The sequence below is a fragment of the Myotis daubentonii genome, chromosome 11, assembly GCF_963259705.1.
Source record: "Myotis daubentonii chromosome 11, mMyoDau2.1, whole genome shotgun sequence".
In the NCBI taxonomy this organism is placed as follows: domain Eukaryota; kingdom Metazoa; phylum Chordata; class Mammalia; order Chiroptera; family Vespertilionidae; genus Myotis; species Myotis daubentonii.
In genome coordinates this window covers 33148174-33174598 of record NC_081850.1, presented here as the reverse complement: position 1 = coordinate 33174598, position 26425 = coordinate 33148174, and the positions used below count along the sequence as shown (strand labels likewise).

The window sequence follows — 26425 nt, the reverse complement described above, 5'->3', positions numbered from 1 at the left end:
TTGGTCTCTCTTAAGGCCAAGAAAGAACTTTTCTACAAGTCTTTAGCAGTCATCACCTGGTTGTCTTATTGTTTGAAATTCAATCATATGCTTATTCTTGAATCAATCACTGGTTGGCTTATACTAATCAGTCCACCTCTGGGATCAGATTCCTTCAATCACAAGGGCTGCATAAGGAGGGGGGTCAATACCTCAACAAAATTGAGATACTGTTAGTAAAGATGAAGGGGAGAATGAATTCTGGCATGACAACTAATGATATCCACCTCTGTTTATTATGCTCTGAAAAATTGCCTTGCTTTTTTCTTGAAGGTGCTTTGCATTTTGTGACTGGGATTAAGTTTGATCCTACCTTGATATATTTGTGGCCCATTCATAGGAAATGCACAAAGTTTCCTTCCTGCTTCCCATTTATGCTCCTACTCTTTATTTTTCTTTTGCCTCATCTCTTTTGTCCATTTCTAATTTATTCTCTATTTTATATATTTCATTAACCATATTAATTAAAACAAACTAGCTTTAAGCAAATAGAATACAGATAATTTACTTATGATACACCCTTCCCTCCCCATAATGTCACTTTGTTTGTAAATATCTAGATGTATAGATTTTTTTAAAATTTCTTTATTGATTAAGGTATTACAATGTGTCCTCACCCTCCCATTAACCCCCAACTTCCCCCCCCCCACCCCCCACGCGCCACTCATGCTCTCATCCCCCTGTTGTTCGTGTCCATTGGTTTGGGTTATATGCATGCATACAAGTCCTTTGGTTGATCTATTCCCCTTACCCCCACCCTCCCCTACTTCCCCTCTGGGGATTGATAGTCTGATTGCTGTTTCTCTGTCTTTGGATCTGTCCCTGTTCATAAGTCTATGTTGTTCTCTATATTCCACAAATGAGTGAGAACATGTGGTATTTATCCTTCTCTGACTGGCTTATTTCACTTATCAATTAAAAAATATATTTTATTGATTTTTTTACAGAGAGGAAGGGAGAGGGATAGAGAGTTAGAAAGATCGATGAAAGAGAAACATCGATCAGCTGCCTCCCGCACACGTCCCACTGGGGATGTGCCCGCACCCAAGGTACATGCCCTTGACCGGAATTGAACCTGGGACCCTTCAGTCTTCAAGCCAACGCTCTATCCACTGAGCCAAACCAGTTAGGGCTAGAGGTATGGATTTTTTGCAGCTCCTTCCTGCCAGCCATAGACAAGAGGTAGTTGGTGCCACCAGTATGTCATTAGTTTTCACATTTTATTCCCACTCCCTTTTGGAATATTCTTCTTAAACTAATATTTTGAGAAGACAAATAAATGTTTTATTATCTTTGATGACAGAAACCAGGATGAATTATGAAAATGTAATAATTTTTTATAGTCATTTAAAAAAGCACCCTAAGTAGAAATTCTTTTTAAAAACATAAAGTTGAACTAATTTCAGTATGAAAGAATTGCCTGTCCTTACTCTTGATGGGAATTTTGTATTATGTGGTTATGGTTTTTTAAAAAAAATATTACCTGTAACCATTTGGCAAAAGTAAAGTCAGATCCCTTCCTTATTCTATATATCCAAATAAATGTAAAGTAGATATAAGATTTAAATGTAAATCTTAAGACCATAACATGGATCCTGAGGATATTATGCTAAGTGAAGTATGCCAGTCATAGAAGGACAACTACTGAATGCTTCCATTTATATGAGGTGTATGAAATAGTCAAGTTCATAGAAGCAGAGAGTGGGATGATGGTTGCCAGAGGCTATGGGGAGAGAGAAATGGGGAGTTGCTAAGCAGTGGGCATAAAGTTTCACTTAAGCAAAATGAATAAATTCTGGAGATCTGCTGTACAACCTTGTACTACTTACAGTTAACAATCCGTACTGTATCACACACTCACGAATTTAAGAGGATAGCTCTCATGTTAAATATTCTTACCACAATAAATTTTAAATATTTAAATGTAAAACAGAAAAGAAAATATGAGTGAATATAAAATCTTAGGGAGGGAAAGAACTTTCTAGGCATAATACCAAGCAAACACATTATAAATAGTAGCTAACATCTACTAAGGCAGTGGTTGGCTAACTCATTAGTCAACAGAGCCAAATATCAACAGTACTTCTTCAAAATAGACTCGCCCAGGCCGAAAACCTACTTCTGCGCATGGGCCACGAAGTTTCAATCGCACTGTACGTGTGTGCCCGCACATGGTATTTTGTGGAAGAGCCACACTCAAGGGGCCAAAGAGCCGCATGTGGCTCACGAGCCGCAGTTTGCCGACCACTGTACTAAGGGATTACTGTGTGCTGGGGCATGTACTGAGAACTTGTATTATCTCATCAATCCTATAAGTAGGTGTGATTATCACCCTTTTATGAATAAGAACAATTAGGCACAGAGAAGTTAATTGTCTTACTTAAGGTGATACTGTCAGAAAGCCCAGTAGCCTGACTCAAAAACCTGAAACTCAATGGGATATGATACAAAATAGGATTTACTGTATATACGTGCCATTTCTTCAACATAGGGTGTTGAGAAAGCCAGACGAGTTCTGTACATACAAAACCTGGGAAAACTGTAAAGGACCACCTCATGTTGGTTCCACCCTACTTAACAGGTGGAACAAGGAAGAGCAGCCAATGTCCAGTCCATGACTGCCCAGCTGCCTCCTCTTACCTTTCTTACTTTGTCTTCGTTCAGTTTCTCTTATTTAAACTGTGCTGCTCACCTGGCCAGTGTGGTTCAGTGGCAGAGTGTCGGCCATGCACCAAAATGTTGCCAGTTTGATTCCCGGTCAGGGCACATGCCCTGGTTGTGGGCTCAATCCCTGGTTGGGGGGGTGTGCAAGAGGCAGCCAATGGATGTTTCTGTCTCATTGATGTTTCTATCTCTCTCTCCCTCTCCTTTCCTCTCTGAAATCAATAAAGATATAAAAAAATAAAATCAATAAAAACATTAAGAAATAAAAAATAAATCTTGTTACAGTTGCTTTATTTGAAACATAAAACTTAAAAAATAAATAAATAAACTGTGCTGCTCAGTTGCTCACATGGAATCCCCGCAGCTAACCCAACAGTACAAGGTGCCTCCCTCATCCAGCCAAAGGACTCAGTGAGGAGCCCGCTTCTTATTTCCTGGGGACAAAATGGCATAGATTCTACAGCTGAAAGATGGAAGAGAATGGAGCCCAAACACACATGGTAGCTCTCAATTACTTGGCAACTGGCCATTTCTTTTTTCTTTCCCATTCTTTTTTCTGCAGGCAGACAAACGTGGTCAGCCCTCACAGCTTGAAGAGAGTTGTGTGTAGACACAGATGTTGAGATAATTGCTAATGTAAGCAATTTACAGTTTAAAATTTACAGGAAGGAAGTAGTTGTAAAGACAATATTGCCATCGCCGAAGAGTTTGTGGAGCATCACATTCGGTGGTGTGACGCTGGGAGCCATCACTGCTCTGTCATCTTCCATCCATAGTCATTCTCTGTGTTCGTTTGCTTTTATTGCTGCTGAAAACGTGAAGGAAAATGAAGCCCTATCCTTTTCTAAAGCACTGGTAAATGCAAACTACTGTGGTGAAGAAATGGATCCTTGACAAGAATGGAGGCTGGGAATTTCCCAATCCGCTGCATTCCAGTGGATGAGGGAATAGTCAGAAATTATGGGTGGTTCCCCAACGGGAAGAACACTGTTGGGATTACTGACCACAAAAAGAAAAATTTCAAAATTTCCAGTTATGTTACTTTAGATTGCTTTTTTATCGCTGGGAAATCCACTCTTAAGAGCACCAAAGGCAGTTTCTAAAGAAAAAAGGAGAAAAAAAAGAAGATGCTACTTTGGAAGATGTCACTGCTCCATCCTTCAAATAGCCACATGGGGAATATGTAGCAATTTCCTTGTAAGGAAATTCTGTACAAAACATCCTGTAGACTGGAACTTTCCTGAGAACTGACTGACAAACCTCACCTAGGCTCTGAGGAAAGGTACTGAACTCCGAAGTCAGCGAATCGCATGGGTATTTCTGACTGAGCCTTAAATGCTGAGGCAAAATGGGTAAGTATTTGAGGCACAAGCTATTTATTTTCTTATTCTTTACATTTCTCTGCAGGTGATTTTCATAACATGATGAGATTATCTAGTTAATGACTATGCTGTACATCTATTGGGAAAAATAGTCTATTTGTATATTACACTAGAGACCCAATGCATGAAATTCGTGCAAGAGTAGGCCTTCCTTCCCCTGGCTGCCGGCACCAGCTTCCCTCCGGCCGCTGGCAGGCACCCAAACCCGGGCTTCCCTCGCAGCCCCAGCTTCGTCCTGAAGGATGTCTGGTCTAATTAGCATATTATGCTTTTATTATTATAGATTATTTTTATTGGTGTTGGGATTAAGACTTACTATTAATGAAATTCAGTAAATTAAGAAGTGTAAAATTCATACCATCAGCATAATGGAATAGTCACTTGAAAAATCTTTCATTTGAAGAATTGCTTGAAAAGACTACTAATTTAAGACTAGATTTACTTTATTATTGTAACCTGGAAAATTGATAGAAGGTATGCCAGTTTTCACAACTGAATAATCCTATGACCTAAGAATCTCTGAAGGATCATGTATTTGAAATAGCTTATTGAAAGTGGTTTCATTGTAAATTATTAAAATCCCTAGCCAGTTCTAAATGGCTTTCTCTGACTATGTCTAATTTCCAGGCTTTGTCAAGGAGTGGTTAGGTTTACTTATTTTATTAAAGATAATATTTATTCTGTTTCCTAACAAAAATGTAAATGCATGTTTATTGAAGAGCATTAGAGTTTACCTATAGGCCTTTAGAGATCATTCCTATTAATATTTAGCCGTTAACATTAGTCGTTTAGTCACTTTTCTCCTAACCTTTTTGTTGTTTTTAAAATTAGAAAACAAACATATGCTCATCGTAAAAAGTTTATACAATATAGACAAAATGTGGAAGTCACCCTATTATGGGCTGAGTTGTGTCCTCCCAAATTTATATGTTGAGTCATTACCCCATTAGCTCAGAATGTAACTATTTGAGGATAGAACCTTTAAAATGTGATTAAGTTAAAATGAGGCTGTTAAGGTGGACCCTAATCTAATCTGACTGATGTCCTTATAAGAAGAGGAGATTTGGACACAGAGACACCAGGATACATAGAGAAAAAGGACACAGCAAGCAGGCTATCTGCAAGCCAAAGAGAGAGGCCTCTGGAGAAACATGTGGACACCTTGATTTTGGATTCTAGCCCCCAAAACTGTGAGAAAATAAGTTTATGTTGCTTAAGCCACTCTGTTTGTAGCATTTTGTTATGGCAGCCCTAGCAAACTAATACATACCCTTTCTCCCACCATTTTCCCCAGTGGTAACTATGACCGACAGTATTCTTCCAGATTTATTTCCTAAGTTGTTGCACACAGAATCATATATGGGAAGGGTCTTTGTTTACACCAATGGGATCATGCTATAAATATTGCTCTCTGTGACTTGCTTTTTTCACTTAACAGTATGTCATAGACTTTCCATGCCAATACATATAGAGAACCACCTACCACATTATTCCTGAAGACTGCAATTTTCCACTATAAGAATGCGTCATGATTAATTTTTACTCCATTACTGATGAGCATTTGGATTGTTTTCCTTTTTCTATATTACCAGCAATGCTGCAGTAAAAACATCTTTTTACATTTGTGGTTGGGCTCATATGCTAATACATCTGTAAGAATAATTCCAGAATTAGAATTACTGGGCCAAGGAGCAAATTCATTTAAAATCTGAAAGCTATTTGTCAAATTGCTTTCCATAAGGACTTAAGCAATTTCCAGTCCTATTAATGTATATGAGACTGTCTGTTTCCCCATTTAGGCTTTTCTTTTCCTGTTTATAGGTATGTAGGAAATAAGTGAACAAATGCTTTAAAATAGTTTGCTAAGGTGTCCCTCTGCAAGTTAACTTCTAGTTTTCTTTTGGAACCTGGTTTAAATGATTAAAATGGCATCCAAATCCAGTAGGCTCAATAAATGCTTGTCAAATTGCATTGGAGTGGTCTGCTTGGGCTGCCATAATAAAATAACACAATCCGGGTGGTTTAAACAACAGAAATTTATTTCTTATAGTTCCATAACTATTGGATAGAGTCCTCCAATTTAAGGTAGAGAGAACCACAGCCAGGTGTTATTGAAACTTTTTTTGACTATGATCCTCCATAAGAAATATATTTTATGTTGTGACCTAATCCCTCTGCCACACACACATACCTGAAACAAAAGATTGATCAAAAATACTTATCTTGCCCTAGCTGGTTTGGTTCTGTGGATAGAGCGTTGGCCTGCAGACTGAAGGGTCCCGGGTTTGATTCTGGTTAAGGGCACATGCCTGGGTTGCAGGCTCAACCCCCAGTAGGGGATTGCAGGAGGCAGCCAATCAATGATTCTCTCTCATCATTGATGTTTCTCTCTCTCTCTCTTCCTTTCTGAAATCAATAAAAATATATTTTAAAAAATACTTATCTTAAAAATATGAGTAACTATTTTGTATTCTATACTATTCTAATAATCTATACTAATACAAGGGTAATATGCTAATTAGACTGGATAGACTGGATGTCTTCCAGATGTCCTTCCGGACAAAGCCACAGTAGCGGCAGTTAGAGCGATCAGACTGGCAGGGGAGAGTAGTTAGGGGCAATTAGGCCGGCAGGGGAGAGCAGGTTGGGGCGATCAGGCAGGCAGGCAGGTGAGCGGTTAGGAGCCAGTGGTCCCGGATTGCATGAGGGATGTCCAAAGCTGGATTGTGAGAGGGTGCGGGCCAGGCTGAGGGACTCCTTCCTACCACCCTACCCCCGTACACGATTTCGTGCACCAGGCCTCTAGTATAAATATTACACAAATACTATACATATATTTATGCTTCACTATTCTGTTCTATTTAGTTTCTTAAAATGGTTGTGTTTCACTAAATTGATTTCATAATCCACTAAACTGTGTCCAAATCCAACTCCAAGAATTGAGACACAGGGAATTGAAGTGACTTATCCAATGACACAGAAAAGAATAAAAAAGGAGGGACCCATCACACCCACTGCTTTCCCTCATAGTACAGCTCAGTTATTTAGACCGTCGTATGGACTCAGCGCATTCAGGTACTGTCATTCACTTTGCACTGAACTCATGTTTTTATAATTTGGTAAGTAGTCTGTAACCTGCCCCCAGAGAGAGCCATTTGTAGGCTGCAGTTTTAGTGAAACTAGTAGACTCAAAATTTTTTTCAGGTCTTAGTCAGGGAGGGATGCATATGGTGGAACTGTGGAGGGTTCTGGATTTAAAGTCACACAGACATGGGTATAAGTCCCAGCTGCAACCCTCTCTAGTTTTGTGATCTGTGGGCAAGAAGCTTCTCTATTAATCAACTTCCTCAAATGTAACACAGCGTTAATAATAATGATGATGATAATAATGACAACAGCCGCCTTATAGAGTTGGATGGATTGGGTGAGGTCATTCATGTGAAATATCTGTGTGTTAGTTGCGTAACATTTTAAACATGGTTTGTACTCAGTATATGTAGACATTTTGATGATGACAGCCATTAGGTAAGTCTAGTCCCAGGAAAAATGAGGCAACTCTTTGGATAGAACCTGAAAATCCAGGAGAGACCAATGAAAACTACCTACAATGAAAACTGAAAAGAGGCAACTCTACTTGGGTTCCATCAATTCGAGGTCCAGGGGAGCATATGTAAGATTCTAACAAACTTATGTAGATTTACAATAAAAATGATAATAGCAATCAATAACAAGTGGTAGGTTTAAATATGAACTGGGATACAGGGACTCAGTGATAAAAATTCAGTATCAGTGCTCAACCTAGAATGGACTGAATTTGGAGGGAGTTTTGGCTTTCTTAAACTGGCAGGTTGTGACAGGTGGCTTGCTTCTGTTGCAGTCACCCCTCAGTGGGCTGGAAGGCTCAGTCCTGTTGCTAAGAGCCCAACCCCATCCCTTCTTCTCACTCTATTACACTTCATCAGAAGCACGAAGTTCCAGAAGAAGTGGCCACCTGTGGTGGGCCTGTGTCCCGTTGCTTGTACATAGTAGGCACTCAAAGAAAAATTTAGAGTCAAATTGGTTGCTGATACCATTCTCTTGCTTCTTAGTGGACTGTGGTTTCTTCTTGCAAATCATCAAATTCTTTTCTGCTATGACTCATACTAACAGAAAGACTGATAAAATATTTTGTCAGCAGTAACTGAAATGTGTTCTTTTCTTTTTTACTTAAAAGTGCAGTGTGCCCTAACCGGTTTGGCTCAGTGGATAGAGCGTCGGCCTGCGGACTGAAGGGTCCCAGGTTCGATTCCAGTCAAGGGCATGTACCTTGGTTGCGGGCACATCCCCAGTAGGGGGTGTGCAGGAGGCAGCTGATCGACGTTTCTAACTCTCTATCCCTCTCCCTTCCTCTCTGTAAAAAATCAATAAAATATATTTTTTTAAAAAAAAAAGTGCAGTGAATTCACTAACACTGAAATCAGAGCCAAGGCTGAATGATGACAGAAGGAAGTGAAGCATTTCTTACAGGACTAGCCTGAAACTTCCTCCTTCCCTTTTAATTCATCAGACCAATGATTATTAATGTAACAATAATTATAGGGTAGACCTGGTATTCTGAAAAATGTATCCACATGCTTTGAAAATACTGTTCACGTGAATTACAATGACCACTAGTCATAAATGATCTACAACAGACATTCACATTTTTAATGCAGACCAAATATGAAATATCTGGAAAATTCACTAATTAGGTAAAATTGCTCCCTCTTTCTCTACCATGGTACCCATATGCATTTGGTGTGTGTGTGTGGGGGGGTACTTTGTTTACTTATCATGTGAACGACAAGGACTTATATTACCTTCTGAGAATTTGAAACTATTGATACTGAAATGGGCAAGGGGAGGAATGACATAATCAGATACTGATTTATCTTGGGAAGCTGAGTATATCAGTTTCACTGGAGTTTTTTTTTTGGAAGTTGCCTTTTAATAATAAAATACAGAGGGGAGGGCAGAGGGAGTGCAGCAGGTGGTGGGGTGTGCTGCCGCACCAGGTTCTGCGCTGGCTACACAAACTTGCTGCTGCTGTTTCTTGGTGGCTGCCCTGTTGCCAAGGTCCCTTGGCCTTCTCTGTAGCTGCCAGTGCCGTCTCCTTTGCCTTCTTGGCTTCCTTGGCTGTCTCAACAAGGGTTTTGGAAGGGGCCTCACCTTGCAGCTTGGCCAAGATGCATTCAGAACCCTTCACTGACTTGGTCACATTGCTTTTGAACCGGGCGAGACCAAATTCCTGGACAGCTCTGGAGACGCCAAACAAGCTAGAGGAGACCCAAGCTTCCCGGTGGATTTCAGTCCAGCCGCTGTTATCAGAGTTCACACAGTAAACACATCATTCCTCCACCACCGTCAACCGGGCGTGGTTGATGTTGCAGGTGAAGGTGGTCATGGTCTGGTTCTGTGGGTCCACAATAGAATCCTCCAGGATGTACACCGAGTGAGCAGCATTGGCAGGGAATAGTCGCTCGGCCAGCGGGGCATCCTGTTGGTCTTGGTCAGGAGTCTCCAGGACAGGAGCTTCTGGTCAGGGGTCTCCTCCCGGTGCACTATGTCGTCTGTCAAGACGTGTGCTATAGGGATTCGGGTACCACTGCCAGAAGGCAGCGAACACTTGGTCCCGGGAACTCCGGAGCACGCTCTGGCCCAGGAAATACTTCACCATTGTCCTGGCCAGGGGGGGTCAGCACCGGAGCAGCATCAGGGGTGCAGAGCCCGGGGGGCCCGCCTGCCAGGTACTAGCTCAGTCACCGCCCACTGCACCCCAGCAGCAGCCGCGGCCATGAGGAGTTGTCGGGCAGCCCCTGGAAGTTTTGACCTAAGAGAATTTTCCTCTTTGAGATTTTTATTCCAAATATAAGTTATTGCTTAGATAATTTCTCTGAAGTAAACTATAAAATCAGATATATGAAGTAAAAACTGTCATGTCAATGTCTTTGATTTTGATCCAGCAGTAAACTAGGGATTAAGATGTAAGATTTAGTATTGCTTTTCCCACACTTTCACCTCCTGCCTTCTCCCCACTCCTATGATTTTAGCCTAGAGGGCAGAAAAGTGGGAGAAAAAACTGGAGTCTGGCCTTTCTACTCTCTCCCCTGTTTTTCAACCATGGTTCCCTAGTAGCTGTTACTTGCTGAGAGCCTACTTTGAACTAGGCGTTAGATAAATCGTATCTTAATCCATACAACTCTCCATCGGAGCGGCTATTCTTGTCCTTATTTTTCAGATGAGAACACTGAGGCACAGGGATTGTAAGTGTGAATGGAGCCTGATTTCAATACAGTTCTATTTCATTCCCAAATGTTTACTCTTTCCAAACATAGAATATGTACTGTGTACATATTTGATCACTTCTGATTCCTTCATTCCCACACCACGGAGGACATAAAACCCAGGGCCTCCTCAGTTCCCTCTGAAACCAGGCTTAACAGAAGAGAAGGGAAGACCTAGTTTTAGGAGAGAAGAAAGGCAAATAGAGATGAGGCCAAGGAAAGAAAAAAAAAAAAAAAGGAAATTTGGGAGAATTTGTGGAGAATGGGAAAGGAAGAATTAAATTCAAGTCCTGCAAAAAAAAAAAAAAAAAAAAAAATCAAGAATGTCCTTCTCATTCAGGCTATTTTATATGGAGTATTTCCTAGTTTTTTCACTGGAAGTTTCTCAAAAAATGGTTATCTTGCTCAAGAATTTTTACCATTTTGTATTTTAAGGAAATCAGATAATGATGACTTAGCCATAATAGGAGTGACTAAAAGAGGCTCAAGTTACTTATGTCAACCAATCTTTTCTGACCCTTTATTATTTCCCTCCTCTTTAATTTGTTCTCTCTATTTCCTTCTCTTTTACTGATACCCTCTGACTGCATTCAAGACAATAAGCATTGTGTACCTATTGTACCTAAGATATTGTGGGGTGCAGTATAAAGAGAAAGTCATTGATCACGTAATAGGAGGAAATAAGAAGCACACACAAGCAATTTTGCTCCAAAAACAATGGTATAATTGAATAGAGATAGAACGTACTGTGAGTATCAGTACATTCTATCAAAGAGGATAAGGATCTCATAAACTAATTCACAATGAGGGTTTGGTGACAAGTTAAAGTGTGGCCGATGTGGAAAGAGCTGGTGGTGGTGATGGTGAGGTAAGTGGAGGTTTTTATGCCTCCATTTCATATATTTACGTATTATTTGTTTTGGTGGCCAATCCTGAGTCCTGAAAATTGACTTTATTTTATATTCTTACTAGAGGCCCAGCATACATGAGGCACTAGAGGCCCATCTTCTGCCTGCTCGCCAGTCCCCACTGCCATGCCCTGGTTCGCTGTGGTTCCCCCTTTGCCAAGCTGCGATCGGAGCCTAAGGGCTGGGGGAGGGACCAAGAGGTAGACCGTTCTGCTTGGCTTGCCAGTCCCACCCTGCTGCCACTCACCTCGGTTCGCCGTGGTTCCCTGGTCACAGAAGGGGGACCAAGAGGTCGCTGTTCCGCCCACTCGTGGAGGGGTGGGGTGCAGGGGAGGGACCGAGAGGTGCTCAGTGTACCTCATAGTGACCAGTCATTTGGTCATCCTGGTCGTCACGGACACTGGCTTTTTATATACGTAGATTGGTTATTGCTAGTGTAGAAAAATTTATAATTTTTGCGTTGTCTCTCTTGAATCTTGCTATATCATTAAATTATTTTATTAGTGCAAGTGATTTTTCAGTTGATTCTCTTAGATTTTTTGTTATATTTGCAATTAATAAGCCACCCCCCCCAAAAAAAATACTTTTCTTTTCTTCTCTTAATTCATTGTCTATGAACTCTAGTACAATGGTCAAAGATAGTGATGAGAGTATATCCTCTTATTTCTCTAACAGAAATGCTTGTAATGATTCACCATTAAATATGATGTTTACTTTAGTTTTCTGATTCTCTCTACCAAATTAAGGAAGTATCATTCTCTTTCTGGCTTGCTAAGAACATTTTAAAAAATTATGCATGGGTGTTGAATTAATAAAAACACATTGGAAACGATTGAAACATTCAAATGGTTTTCCTCCGTTAATCTATCAATATAGTGAATGATATTAAAATACACTAATGAAAGTATATCATGATAAATGTTACTTGGTTATGTTATATTATTCTGTATTATTCTTTTAATACTTTTCTGAATTCAATTTGCTAATATCTTACTAAGAATTTTTACATCTATATGTACTAGTATATGTGGGATTTGTCTGTGGTTTTATCCCCCTTCCCATGATGTTCTTGTCTGATGTTTTATATTGAGGCAATGCTAATCTTGTTGAATGCATGCTTTTTCATTTTCCTATGATCTGGAGCAATTTAAATAATTCAGGAATTATCTGTTCTTTGTGAATTTGATAGAACAGTTTGGGACTGGTGCCTTTTAGGGGTAGTAGATAACATAACTTTTTCAATTTAAATTGTAGTTAGTGGCCTATTCAGATTTTCTAAACTCTTCTTGAATCCATTTTAATCACTCACATTTCTATTATAGCAGACCTCAGTAATTTTTGCTTGTGTAACACTGTATGTCCTTTAGGAAACTGTTCTCCCATTTATAGTGGTCCCAGAGTGACTGTCATTTTAGGTGCCCTTCCCATCATTTCATCACAGGGATGGACTCAAGATCCAAATAGGGCCAATTGGAATCTTCCCCTGGATTGATATATAGACATCAGAGGGGGAAATTTTCCTTTCCCCTACTTTAGTTCTTTTTAATTTTTTTTTTTTTTTATCGATTTCAGAGAGAGAAAGAGAGAGGGAGAGATAGAAATATCAACGATGAGAGAGAATCATTGATCAGCTGTCTCCTACATGCACCCTGCTGGGGATTGAGCCCACAACCAGGCATGTGTGCTGTCCAGGAATCGAACCATGACCTCCTGGTTCATGGGTTGATGTTCAACCACTGAGCCACATTGGCTGGGCTCCCACTTTGGTTCTTAAAACTAGGAGGATGAGATATTGTGGCTGTAGGTGGCCATTTTCTCTGACACATGGATAGAACTTGCCTGACCTGAGAGAAGCTGAGCTATTTCAGATTTCTTTAGTTTTTATCTAATGTCTTTTCACTGTTCCAAAATCCCATCCAGGACACTGTATTACATGGGCTTCTCTTTGCTGTGAAAGTTTCTCAGACTTCCCTTGTTTTGATGATCTTGACAGTTTTGAGAAGTACTAGTCAAATATTGTAAAATGTCCCTCTGCTAAGAATTGTCTGATGTTTTTCTCATGATTTTAGGTTTTGAGGAGGAGGACAATAAAGGTAGTATCATTCTCAAGGGTACATATTATCAGGGGTACATATTATCAGCATGCAGGAGACAGCTGATGCTAACCTTGACTATTGGTTGAGGTAGTATATGTCAGGTTTCTCAACTATAAAGTTATTTTTCCCCTTGCCATTCTGGACTCTTTGGAAGGAAGTCACTGTGTGCAGGCCACACTTAAGGAGAGGGGAGTTATGTTTCATCTCTGAGGGGGAAACAAACACAATTTATTTTGAATTCTTCTGCAAGGGAGATTTTTTCTTCTTCTTAATTAATTAATTAATTAATTAATTCACTAGTGTATTTATTGAGTTATGATGGACTCATGGATATACTTTGGGTTATAATTCAATATTGCTTTACTTATTTTGTTGCTTAACTTGTTCCAGTTTTGGCCATTAGGAGATCTTTTCCTTGACTACAGTGTCCTTTCAACATACCTTATTTTTGTGATTGGTGGTGGGGGTGGCGGCAGGGGGAGGGGGGGGACGCGGGCAGAGCTGAGGGGAGGTAGGTAGCACTTCCTTACTCTCTGCCACTGTAAGATGCTCCAGGCTTATCTTTTACATTTCTTGTTTCAGACCTAGAATGAGTCATTTCTCCAAGGAGCCCTGCTTCATTTGACTGTAGATTAGTGTTAGAAACCAATATTTGAGTGCTGAAAGTACTTGCTGCTACTGAAGTGTCATTGTTTCTGGGCCCTCTCTGCTGATGGAATAAGAAAATATATGTGTTTGGATAATCTGTAAATTACACGCATAAGTAAATCTTTCTGTTTGTAACCATTTATATTAAACTACACATGAACTCATAGTGATATCTCTAATCTACTTCCACATGGATCATTCTAGCTTGCTTCCCTTGCTTATTTGTCTGGACTCCCACCCTCCTGCATTCATTTCCTTAATTGTTCAATCACAGTATACAGGTATAACAGTATCAGAATTGTTAACCCATCCCGCCTGGTGTATACTTTTAACAACTAGAGTCCAGTGTTTATATATGTTGTGCCCAGATTTCAAGGTTCCCAAAAAGCCCACCAGGGAGCCAGCGAGTCCGATGCAAAAGCAAAGAGTCCTTCATTTCGAACTAGTTCAGCTCCCCGACCACACTCACCGATGCAACGGTAAGCCCAGTGGCAGAGAGAGAGAGGCCTGATGGGACTGGGGTTTTATAGGGGGGTGGAGTAAGGGCAGGAGAGGCGACTGTGGGCACCGCCGATTGGCCAGGCGCGAGTTGGTGTCTCATTACACAGGATGTGGTCATAGTGATGGCGATGGCGTGCACTTCCCTTGATTATTATTGGTTAGTCCAGAGAAATCCTGGGTGTGGCTAGCAGAGGCTTCTTCTGGGAAGAAGCACATGGCTCTGTCCAAAAATGGAGGACCCAAGGCAAGATGGAGGGCGCAGTCCTCGCCCCTCCAGGGCGAGCCGAGCCCGGGCTCCAGGGGCCAGTCCGATTGCCGGGCGTCCAGCAGATCGACCAGTCCCAGCCCAGACAGGAAGTCCACGTCCTCCGTCTCGTCCCGGGGGCGCCGGCGATCGCCTCCTCCTCCATCTCCTCGGGCGAGGGCACGCGCCCCACTCCGCCGCCGCCGCTGCCGTGTGGGTCCGGTCCCGGGGCGGCGGGCGGGTGGTGGCCTGCGCCGGGCTCCCGCCGTGGGCTGGGGACTCGGTGCCTGAGTCCGCCAGCAGCGTGGTCAGGCTGTGCCTCATGGGGCCCGGCGACGACTCGCCCTTTCAATATATAGTTCCTTTTCCTTTTCCTTTTCCTTTTTTTTTTTTTTTTTTACAGACTCTACTTATTTTCAGAGTTCCTTAGGTCAGTACCTTTTCCCCTTTTCCCCATCTGCTTCAGCGAAGTTGTTTCACAGATTTGTAACACAGCAGATGGTTTTGTCACATTCTGCATAATGTCCTGGGACTTCCTTGACCTCCTAAATGATTTTTGTAATTTGCACACATTAAGATTCATTCTTTGTGCTGCATAATTCAATGGGCTTTGATAAATGCATAATATCATACAGAATAGCTTCATAGCCCCCAAAGTCCCCTGTGTTTTATATATTCAAATATCCCTCTATTCCTCTGGAACTCCTGATAATTTTTATTGTCTAGTTTTGCCTTTTCCAGGATGTCATATAGGGAGTCATACTATAGTATGTAGCCTTTGCATACTGTCTCCTTTCATTTAGTAATATGTGGTTAAGATTCATCTGTGTCTTTTCGTGTTTGGTAGCTTAGTTTTTTTTTTATTGCTGAATAATTTTCCATTGTATAAGTAGGTGTACCACAGTTTGTTTATCCATTCTTCTCTTGAAGGACATCTTGACTGTTTCTAATTTTTGGCTATTATGAATAAAGCTGCTGTAAATATTCATGCTTACATTTTGTGTAGACATAAGTTTTCACTTCAGTTATGTAAATAACTAGGACTATGATTGCTGGGTTGTATGATTAGACTATGTTTACCTTTGAGAGCTTGTTTGGAGGTTCTAGCAGGGGAGCGCAGCTACTCGTATACCCTTGACCGAAGACCGGTCCTCTCCTGGGGGGGGGGGGGGGGGGAAGGTCGTCCTCTTCGACCGAGCGCGCAGCTTCGGGAGGGACGCACATGGATCGGTGAGGGAGGAGGGGGACACCCGCCTAGCCAGCCAGATCAGCCGAATCAACCCTGGCGATCAATGGGGTGACAGATGTCGCAGCCAGATCGCCCTCACATCCTATGTTTACCTTTGTAAGACACTGCCTAATTGTTCCAAAGTACCACTTTGTGAGTCCCCTGGAGCTTCCTCCTTGACAGCCACCTTTGTTGCTTGAGGCTGGAACTGGCCTCACTTTGCCTTGTCCTGCTGGTCGCTCCAGACCCTTGAGCTCTGGCCTTCCACATCATGCACTGTGGGGTGCTGGCTGGCTGGCTGAAGGTGAGGGATACACTGGAGGAAAGTAAACTAGTGAATGTTGGAATAACCTGGTAACTGTGCCTTCTTGCAGGTTGCTCAGACGAAGAAGGATGGTTGTGCGTCTGTGGGTTAGAGTCATATAAAGCTTACCCATTATTTTTGGGCTGTCTGTTAAGGATCTTGTACACACTGCTTGCGTCACCAGGCCTTGTGGCAAATATGAGGGTCTATGATCTTGGAATCCTTAGTTTGTCTTGATGCCTTGACATTTTGGGGAGTTTGATAATGCAGAGTTTAATTGTAATTAAATTCTTTTGAATCTCTTTCCCCACACTCCCTCACCCCCAGCACAACAACTGTGGTTTAAAAACTCAATTACACAGTCTTTAATCTTTATCTTAAATCCAGTTGGTAGCAGTATGTTTTCAGAGGCTATGCGTAAAACTAATATTTGTATCGGGTGTGTTGCTGTTTGCTCATTCGGGCTCTTTATTGTGTTTTTCATAACGTATGTATCAAGGCAAGGTTAAGTAATTTTTTTCAAGCCCCAGACAAACAAACAAACAACACCCCTTGTCCCCCGCAAAAAAAAAAAATACCATTTTTCATTCCCATCAGCAATGTATGTGTTCCTCTTACGTTGCATTCTCATCAACATTTCGTATCATCAGTTTTTGGATTTCAGCTATCCTAGTAGGTGTGTAGTAGGTGTCATTATTGTTTTAATGTGCAATTCCCTAGTGACAAATAATGCTGAGCAACTTTTCATATGCATTTCCCCCCCCATCTGTATATTTTCTTTGGAGAGGTGCCTGTGCAGGTCTTTTGCCCATTTTTAATTGAGTTGTTTTCTTACTGTTGAGTATATTTTGGATAACTATCCTTTATCAGATATGTCTTTTGCAAATATTTTCTCCCAGTGTAGATTGTCTTCTCATTCTTACACAGTGTCTTTTACGCAGCAGGCATTTTTAATTTAATGAAATCCAGCTTACAATTATTTATTTCATGGATTGTGCATTTAATGCTGTATCTAAACCAAATTCATATTGATTGTCTTCTTTGATATCTTATAAGAGTTATATAATTTCACATTTAGGTCATATATATTTGGATTATTTTTTATGAAGGATATAAACTGTATCTAGATTTTTTTTTGACATGTGCATATCAAGTTGTTTCAGCACCATTTATTAAAATGACGACTACCTTTTCTTGATTGTATTATCTTTCACCTTTGTCAAAGATTAATTTACTATATTTTTGGGCTCTCTAGTCTATTCAATTTTTTTAATTAAATATTTATTGTTCAGATTATTACAGTTGTTCCTCTTTTTTCCCCCCATAGCTCCCCTCCACCCGGTTCCCACCCCGTCCTCCGCCCTCACCCCCCCCCCCACTGTCCTCATCCATGGGTGCACAATTTTTGTCCAGTCTCTTCCCGCATCCCCCACACCCCTTTCCCCCCCAAGAATAGTCAGTCCACTCCCTTTCTATGCCCCTGATTCTATTATAATCACCAGTTTATTCTGTTCATCAGATTATTTATTCACTTGATTTTTAGATTCACTTGTCGATAGATGTGTATTTGTTGTTCATAATTTGTATCTTTACCTTTTTCTTCTTCCTCCTCTTCTTAAAGGATATCTTTCAGCATTTCATATAATACTGGTTTGGTGGTGATGAACTCCTTTAGCTTTTTCTTATCTGTGAAGCTCTTTATCTGACCTTCAATTCTGAATGATAGCTTTGCTGGATAAAGTAATCTTGGTTGTAGGTTCTTGGTATTCATCACTTAGAATATTTCTTGCCACTCCCTTCTGGCCTGCAAAGTTTCTGTCTAGTCTATTCAATTAATATATTTGTTTATTCTTTTGCCCAACACACTGTCTTGATTATTATAGCTTTAGAGTAAGTCTTGTCGTCAGGTAGTGTCAGTCCTCTGACTGTTCTTTTCCTTCAATGTTGTGTTGGCTATTCTGGGTCTTTTGCCTCTCATATCCTTTAGAATCAGTTTGTTGATACCTACAAAATCACTGGCGGGGATTTTGATTGGGATTGCATTGAATCCATAGATCAAGTTAGGAAGAACCGACATCTTGACAATAACTATCAATGAAAACGAAATCTCTCTCCATATAGTTAGTTCTTTTATTTCATTAATCAAAGTTTTATAGTTTTCCTCATATAGATCTTATAAATATAGAAAGCAATTTAATTTTGTATATTAGCCCTGTATCCTGCAACCTTGCTCTAACTGCTTATTAGTTATAAGGCTAGTTTGTTTTTACTTCTGATTTTCTACACAGACAATCATGTCATCGGCAAAGACAGTTTTTCTCCTTCCTTGTTAGTATGTATACCCTCTATTTCCTTCTCTTGTCTTATTTCAGTACCTAGGACTTCCAGTACTATGTGAAATAGGACTAGTGAGAGAGGACATCATTGCCTTGTTCCTAATCTTTGGAGAAAAGCATGTAGATTCTCACCATTAAGTATGACGTTAGAGGTAAAATTTTATAGATGTTGTTTATCAAATTGAGGAAGTTTCTCTATTCCTAGTTTGCTGAGAGTTGTGGTTTTTAAAAAATTATAAATGGATGTTGGATTTTGCCAAAAGCCTTTTTTTTGTATCAGTTGTTATGCTCATGTGAATTTTTTTTTCAGCTTGTTGGTATAGTGTAGGGGCTGGAGAATACCCAGCCCGCAGGCCATGTAAGGCTAGAGAAATCATTGGGTCTGGCCCTGCCGAGGCATTTAGAGGTGAGGTAATTAAAGGTTTGACCAAATACAGTAGGTTAATTTTTAAGTTGACAATTTTGTATGGCCCTCAAATGATGTTATAAATATCCAAATGGCCCCTGGCAGAAAAAAGATCCCCCACCCCTGGTGTAGTGGGTTATATTGAATTTTGTGGATTTTTAAAAGTATTTTTTTGCTTAGGTAAAATTTATAAATGGTGAGAGACATAGATGTTCAGTTTGCAATTCGATGAATTTTATACATAGATCAGTCATGTAACTGACACTCCAATTAAAATATAGAACATTTTCTTTATCCCAGGATCATCCCCTTGTGTTCTGATTAATCTTCACCCATCTTAGGCAACCACCATTCTGACTTCTGTCACTTGAACTTCATAGAGACAATAGTGTTTGGTGTCTGGCTCTCATCATCAACATAATGTTATTTAGAATCAGTCACATTATTGCATGTATCAGTATTTTATTCTTTTTTATTGCTGAGTAGTATCCCATTGTATATTTGTTTTTTTTTAAGTTTAATTGTTTAAAGTATTATAATTCTATTGATGATCATTTCAATCATTTCCAGCCTTCAGCTATTTTCATTACAGCTACTATTAACATTTCTACTAGTCTTTTGGTGACTTTTGGGTAGGTATATATTTAGCTTTTATTTCTCTTGAGTACATAGCTAGAAGTGGAATTGGGTAGATATATATTTAACATTTTAAGAAAATGTTATTTTATTTTTTCATTTTGATTCCGTTATTAGCTTTTTAGCTCTATCTCTTTATATTGTTCTTTAAATGTTTGCTCTAGGCATTACACTATACATCATTAACTTATTACAGTCTGCTTAGAAGTAACATGGTACCACTTCACATGAAAAGAATTTCACAATAGCAACTCCTTCTTTCCTTGAGCTATTGTTATCATTTATTTTAAATCTATCTATGTAATAATTTTACCATACAGTGTCATTATTTTTGCTTTACATTGTCAGTTGTTTTTCACAGAAATTGAGAAGAAAGAAATTACCTTTTATTTGCACTGGCATATTTACCATACCCTATTCCTTCCCATTGATTCATGTTTCATCTGATATCATTTTCTTCTAATCTGGGGAACTTCTTTTAGCATCTATTGTTGTGCTAGTCTTCTGGCAATAGGTTCTTTAAGGTTTTATTATATCACCTCCAGTTTTTGAAGCTTATTTCCCTGGATATCAAATTTTGAGTTGAGTGTGTGTGTGTGTGTGTGTGTGTGTGTGTGTGTGTGTGTGTGAGAGAGAGAGAGAGAGAGAGAGAGAGAGAGAGAGAGAGGAGAGAGAGAGAGTTTGTTTTGCCCCTCCCCCTCCCCTCCCTCCCTACGCCCCCCCCCCCCCCCCCCGCCACCCCCCAGCACTTCAAAAATGTTATCAGATTGTTTTCTGGCCTCCCTTCTTTTTCACAAGAAGGCAGCAATTGTTTGTATCATTGTTTCTCTGTTTGCAATATATCGTATTTTTCTGGCTGTTCTTAAGATTTTTTCTTTATTTTTTAGTATTTTATTTTTATGACTCAGTGTGATAATTTTTATATTTAATCCTGCTTTGGTTTACCCCTTTTCTTAGTTCTGTAAGTTTGTGTTTTTCACCAAATTTAGAAGATTAACAACCATTTAATACTTTCCTGTCCCATTCTCTTCCCAATCCCCCTGGGAATTTAATTTCATGAATATTATTTTGCATGTAACTGAGGCTCTATTAACAATTTCAGCTTTTGTGTGTGTGTGTGTGTGTGTGTGTGTGTGTCTTTCTTCACATTGGATAATTTCTATTGATTTGTCTCTCAGTTTATTACGTCTTTCTTCTGAAGTCTGTTAAATCTATTCAGTAAAATTTTTATTTCAGATATGTACTTTTCTGTTGTAAAATTTCCACTTGTTTTTTTTAATAATATATACCTCTCCGCTGAAATCTACATCTGTTCACTCATTATATCCACTTTTTCCTTTTAATCCTTAAATATATTTATGCCAGCTGCTTAAAATCAACATCTATAACTCAACATATGGTCATTCAGTGCCTTTTTCTATTAACATTTCTTTTTTTCTTTATTATAGATCACTATTTCCTGCTTATTTGCTTGTTTAATATTTTTTCTTTAATTGTGCTGGACTTGTGGATTATATGTTGTAAGGGAGACTGCATTATTTCATCACCCTTTAAAGAATGTTGAAAGAAAAAAAGATGTTGCATTTTGTTGTGTTAGGCTGTTAAATTACAGAGCTTTTTTGGTCCTGTCTAGATTGGTTTTACTCTCAGTTAGGGTGAGTCTATTTCAGTTTTGAAATAAGTCTTAGGGCATTTCTCTTACTCCAGGGTGTCCTCCTTACCTCTAAAGCCTTCCTGGTGTTTCAGCTGAATAATTTAGTTATTAAATATAGTTTCTTAATACTGTCTGGGCTGGAAGCCAAATATCTTCAAGCACTTTAACTGAAAGTCGCACAACAGGTTATCTCTGCTAGACTTTGTGGAGTCACTTCTTGCATTTGTGCATTCAAGTTGCCAAGGACTCATGCTAAATTCCCATTTAAATTGATGTCCTCCCTCATGCCCAGGCATCTTTTACTTCTCCAATATTCAGCAGTTGGCCTGAATATTCCAATTCCTCAGAGGTCTGAAAGTCTGATTTCTGCTGTCAGTTCACTGGCACTCCTGCCATGCTTGGGTGCCCACTTCCTCATCCCACAGCAGAAAGTCAGTGAACTCGATCATCGGGTTCACCTTGTCTATATCCTGTCCCAACGATCACAGTACTATGCTGCATGTTGTTCAATGTCTGAAAACAGTTGCCTCCTCTTTTTTATAGTTGCTTATGGCAAAAGGGCAAATCTGGCACTGTTTACTCTGTCGTGGCTTTTTAAAAGTTACTGTTTTCTATAATTTATATTGTGTATGTGTCATTGTCAGAAAGTAATCTCTAAGGATTTTTTATCTTTCCAATTTGAGGGTTTATATGTAGGAGTGCATGTGTGTGTGTGTGAAATGTCATATGTGATAAATTCTTGTAAACACTCCATGGATGTTTGAAAAGTATTTGTGTTTTTTGCGTATTAAAGTTCCAAACTTGTCTACTCAAGTTTCTCAATTCTAAATCTAAATGAAGTAGTTATTCATTTCTTTTAAATTCTTACTTATTTTCTTATAACAGCTTTATTGAGATAGTTTATATACCATGCAATTCACCCATTTAAAATGTATAATTCAATGGGATTTTAGTATATTCACAAAGTTGTGCAGTCATCATCACAATCTGTTTTTATCATCTCCAAATTAAATCTCATACCTCTTAGCTATCATTCCTCAACCCTCCCATTTCTTCCAGATGTAGGAAGCCAGTAATTTGTTTTCCATTTCCATAGATTTACCTATTTTGGACTTTTCATATAAATGGGATTATATGTATGTGTTTTTATGACTGGCTTCTTCAATCAAAATAATGTTTCTAAGGTTAATCCATTCTGTAGTATATATAACTACTTCATTCTTTTTTATGGCCAAATAATTCCATTGGATCAGTATCACGTCTTGTTTAATCATTCACCAGTTGATGGATATTTGGGTTGTTTCCACCTTTTGGCTATTGTGAATAATGCTGTGATAAGCATTTATGTACAAGTCTTTGTGTGCTCTTGCTGCCATTTCTCTTGGGTATATTATGAGAGTGGACTTGATGGGTCATATGATAATTCTATGTTTAACATTTTGAGAAATTGCCAGACTTTTCTCCATAGTGGCTGCACCATTTTACATTCCCATTAATAGTGCCTATGGGTTCCAGTTTCTCCATATCCTTGCCAACACTTGTCATCTGTCTTTTTTATTATAGTCATCATTTTATTTTGACTGCTTGAGTTGTCAATTTGTAAGGTAGTTCTCTTAAGTTCTTCTATCATGGTTCAGTAAATTACAGTTATTTATCAAAGAACTGTACTTCAGGCATTAGTAGTAAACAAGATAAACTCGGTCCCTTTCTCCACAGGGCTGTCAACTAATAAGTCAACAAAATTTGTGACTTAACAGTAAAAAGGAAACAGATATGTTAAAGTGGTGGAAGATAAGTTGTGTGGGTTCTCATAGGAATAGCAGGATGAGCATTAAGTGGGAACTTTTAGAAATACAAATTCTCAGGCCCTAGCTCAGGTCTGCTAACTCAGAATCTCTGGTACCTAGAAATCTGTGTTTTACAAGCCCTTCAAGTGATTCTGATGTATGTTAAAGTTTGAGAACTACTGTTTTAAAACATTCTAATGCCTCAGTCCAGACCTCCAAAGATTCTGATTTAATTGGTCTAGCGCAATGCTGGAGAAAATATATAACCTACATTATTTTAAAGTAACCTACATGATTCTAACATGCAGGTAGAAATGAGGAGCTGGGCTAGAGGGAGCAGAGAATGAGATAAGTTTGGAATTATTAGCAGATCCAGATGAAGCAAGGCTTTGAGAATTCAGCAGGTAAATCCCATGGTCTGATTTGTGTTTTAAAAAGATGTCCCTTTTTATTTAAAAAAGATGTCTCCAAGCCAAAAGGTGGAAAAACCCAAATATCCACGCACTGTTGAATGATTAAACAAAAGGTGGTTTGCAATTTTACAAATAAACGAGGAAATTTTCTGTACATTACAGGGAATTATTTCTAGGGTATATTTTAAATGAAAAAAAAAAGTAAGATGCAAAGCACTGTTTGTAGTGGTCTATCTTTGTGTAAGAGAGGCATATAAATGTTGGTTTATATTTCCAGAGCAGTGGAAGTATAACTCAAAATCTAATAAAATTGTTGTCTCTGTGGGGAGCAAGATTTGGGGAGGCAAGGCGGAGAGAGGCAGAACTTTTTGTCAAGTTGCTTTGTTATATGGTGTTGACTTTGGAACTATGTAAATGTTTTATATATAAAGTTGAATTTAAAAAGAATAAAAATAAATACCTATAAATTGGAACAAATGGACACAACTTTTATTAAGTTGATGCCAAAACTACACAAAGAATATCATTACTAGAAGTGACTTTAACGTGCAGTTTTTGTTTTTGTTTACACCCCTAGTTGGGTATATCCTAAGTACAAAAACCCACAAAAGAATATTAAATTACATTCAGTAGTCTTATTGTTTTAAATAATACTGGTATTGCTATTTTTTAAATATTATACGTCTATCATAGGATAAAGAAAGCAAGTAATTATGTTAGTATTAAAACCAAGATTTTTCATTTAAAAGAAAAAAGGTACATATAAAATGAGAACAATTAATTAAACATTCTGTATTCTTCACTTTGAAATGGAAATACCAGTATAATTTATTTTTTCTTTCTAAAACCAGTACATACTTCCTAACTTTGTCCTAACCTTCCTGACTCTGAAAGTCCTAAAAACAATAAAAATGCATAGCAATAGCATTCATAGTATTAAAATTGTTAAGTTTTAACTAAAAGGAGCCTGGGTTCTTTGGAAAAAATGGCTGATTGCAGGTTTAGGGTAAGAAATGTAATAAGATAAACTTGGAGCCTCTCATTGTACCAGGAAACAAACAAGCTATCAAAGACTAATGGGAAAAATCTAGACACCAGTAAAATAACAATAATTGCAATTCATTGACTCACATCTGATATGTAAAATTTCAAAATAATGCAAAACATAACAAGCAAACTCATGGTTCACTACTGAAGGATACTAGGTTACCCACTTATCTGCAAATTAATAAATAAAAAGAAAGACTCAAGCATTTTTCCTGCCTTTCAAACTTTATTTCAGGGTAACCAAACAATTGATGAAAGTTCTTTATGGAAGAAGTCCAACTAATAAATGCAGAGGGAATGATAGAAATAGAAAATCACCAGTTTGCAACCCTTGTGGGCCTACGAACCATGTTTTTCAATGCATGTTAAAGCTGTAAAGTGAAAAGTTAATGGAGAATTTTATAATAGAGGGATCAGGCTGACACCACCCAATAAAACTTCTGATCACTTTGGCATCTATAAAAGAAATGACCAGACATTACATGCCTTATGATATGATATGATATGATATGATATGATAGAAAATACATGCATTACCTGAAGTATTCTTAGCTATGATAGCAATATTTAATATAATGAAATGTATTTATCAGTTTGCCCTCCAACCCGCCCCCCCCCCCACTGACATACATACATATATACATACATACACACACATAGGTTAACTGAGACCAAGAGGAAGCAGTCTGCCAAATCCAAAATGTCAGTAAAATCTATAGGACAAATCTACAAGACAAATGACTCAGTATCTTCAAAACTCTATGTCATAGAAACTAATATATCTGTACAATGGAATATTATTCAACAATAGACATTACTGCTACAATGTGGATGAGCTAAAGTGAAAGAAGCCAATCACAAAGGACTAAATATCGTCTGAGTCCATTTTATTTGTTTGTTTGTTTGTTTATTTATTGAAAGAGAAAGAGAGAGAGAGATAATTTATAGAGACAGAAAATAGAGGTTGCTTACAGCTGGGGCAGATGACAGGACTTGGGAGATGATGATTAAGGGGTAGAAAACCTAGCCTTTCATCATAGAAAGTTTGAAAACTCTATCTATATAATGTAAATATTCTCAATTTGGTAAATAACTTACCCTATTCATATGTACCATGGCTATATTTTTATCATCTGTTAGGTACACTGAGGATTTCTAATCCTTTTTTCATGCATTTTTTTCCCCTAAATGTTTTCTAGCCCAGTTATGTCACCTCAATAAAATGAAATGCCTTAATGTAAAAATTGTTTGGGCCTCAGAGCTACTAGAGTTTGATGCTTTCAATAGCAGTAAGTTGAACTGCCTCAGGGGTACAATTTTCCTTCAGGGAAGCTTTCCTGAGATTTCTGAATTGGACTCCTAAGACCTGACTTGCCATTGTCTCACCATCGCCTTTGGTTTTGGCTTTTAGCTTCCAACTTGAAGCTCCAACTCTTTAGCTCATAGGTTTCTTCCTTCCTTCCTTCCTTCCTTCCTCCCGTCCTTCCTTCCTTCCTTCCTTCCTTCCTTCCTTCCTTCCTTCCTTCCTTCCTTCCTTCCTTCCTTCCTTCCTTCCTTCCTTGTTTTTAAAATCTTTATTGTTGAGAGTATTACAGGTGTTCCCCCCCCCACGCCCCCTATTGTTCTCCTTCACCTGATTCCCGCCTGGCCCCAGGCCTTCACCAACCTATTGTCTGTGTCCCTCGGTAATGCATATATGCAAATAAGATCTTTGGTTAGCCCTAACTGGTTTGGCTCAGTGGATAAAGTGTCAGCCTGCGGACTGAAGGGTCCCAGGTTCAATTCCAGTCAAGAGCATGTACCTTGGTTGCGGGCACATCTCCAGTAGGG

The 26425-nt window shown here is 39.0% G+C and overlaps 2 pseudogenes; one reads left to right on the top strand and one right to left on the bottom strand.

The window, feature by feature from the left end:
- The window catches only part of LOC132212711 (PRELI domain-containing protein 1, mitochondrial-like), a 30507-nt pseudogene extending 20727 nt beyond the window's left edge, over positions 1-9780 (bottom strand).
- The window catches only part of LOC132211938 (peroxiredoxin-like 2A), a 92339-nt pseudogene that overhangs the window by 24463 nt on the left and 41451 nt on the right, over positions 1-26425 (top strand).